We start from the raw sequence: 1486 nt of genomic DNA on the forward strand, positions 1-1486 counted from the left end.
TATATATATATATAGACATACACACAGAGCTGGGTAGTAACTGATTACATGTAATCTGGATTAAGTAATCAGATTACAAAAATTAAGTACTTGTAATTAGATTAAATTACATTTTAAAATACTCAGAATCAGAGCACAGTTACTTTTTTATTGATTACATGATTACATATTCACACAAAAGCAATAAATTAATTGATTAATATATTAATACATTTATTGATTCTCCCTAATTCTTTTTTTTTTTAATCTTAAATGTTTTCAGAAAGTTTTCCAGTTTTGTGGACATTTGCACAAAGACCAGTCAATGTTCAGGTGGCTGTAATTAAGAGGCAATGCAGCAAAATCTTTTTAATTTTAAGTGTTTTCTCAACATTTCAACATTGCATCAACTACTGATGAACACGTTTTTTCATAGAATATTTAAACATGTATTACTATGTCTTTGGAAGGCTTTTGTCTATTAAACACATTAAAATACACAAATTCACGTTATTTGTCATCTGAACCTCTTTCACCTAATATTTCAAGTACCCCTGAAATTTTAAAGTAATAAGTTAAAAATTAAGTAACACATTTGCATGTTCACGGTTCTCTGACATTGGTTAATGGACACAAACTAATAAAATATCTTTTAATATTTTTTAGTAAATGTTTTATTTTTATTTTAAAATAATTTATTTTCATATAAAATGTTTATGATTTAGTTATAATTTGCTTTTCATTAAATTCACGAACCCCCTGCAATTCCTTCACAAACTGAAGTTTGGGAAACCTTAACGTAATGTAATGTTTATTGCACTATATTGTCAATAACAAATGGAATATATTTGATTTTTCTTTGCATTTTTATATCAATATGGTACAAGATTAGCCTATTTAAATATATATGACAAACGAGTTAGGTCAGAAGTTATCTAAAAGTAATCTGTAGTCTGATTATATAAATTAAAATGTGTAATGTAATGGATTACGTTACTAACTACGATTTTTGTCACGTACAATTTAAGTAGCCTACCCAGCTATATATATATATATATATATATATATATACATATATACACACACACATATATGTATATACAGTATATATATATGTGTGTGTGTGTGTTTCTTTGGTTCACTTTTAAAGTTATGAATATAATTGGCAACATTCTGAACAATGTTGTAAGACATACCACTTTTATTAAATGCACAGTATTACAAGGAACATTTCCACTGACTGCAGAGAAGCTTCTCACAGGATGCACAAGCATAGAGTACTGACACCTAAAGCTATTAAATTGTTTACTACACAGGGGAAAGGGCTAGTTGATCAATTACAGATATTATATATATATATATATATATAAAAAATCGAATCATATTTTTATTATGAACAACCACAGGAAAAAGAACTTATACATTGTCACGCAAAATAAACTGTATTTACTCACATATTGCCAGAGGCCCATTAGATGTGTTTTTCTTCCCTTTATAATGTCACACA

Source organism: Sinocyclocheilus anshuiensis, unplaced genomic scaffold (genome assembly GCF_001515605.1).
Source record: "Sinocyclocheilus anshuiensis isolate Anshui unplaced genomic scaffold, SAMN03320099.WGS_v1.1 scaffold29, whole genome shotgun sequence".
NCBI lineage: Eukaryota > Metazoa > Chordata > Actinopteri > Cypriniformes > Cyprinidae > Sinocyclocheilus > Sinocyclocheilus anshuiensis.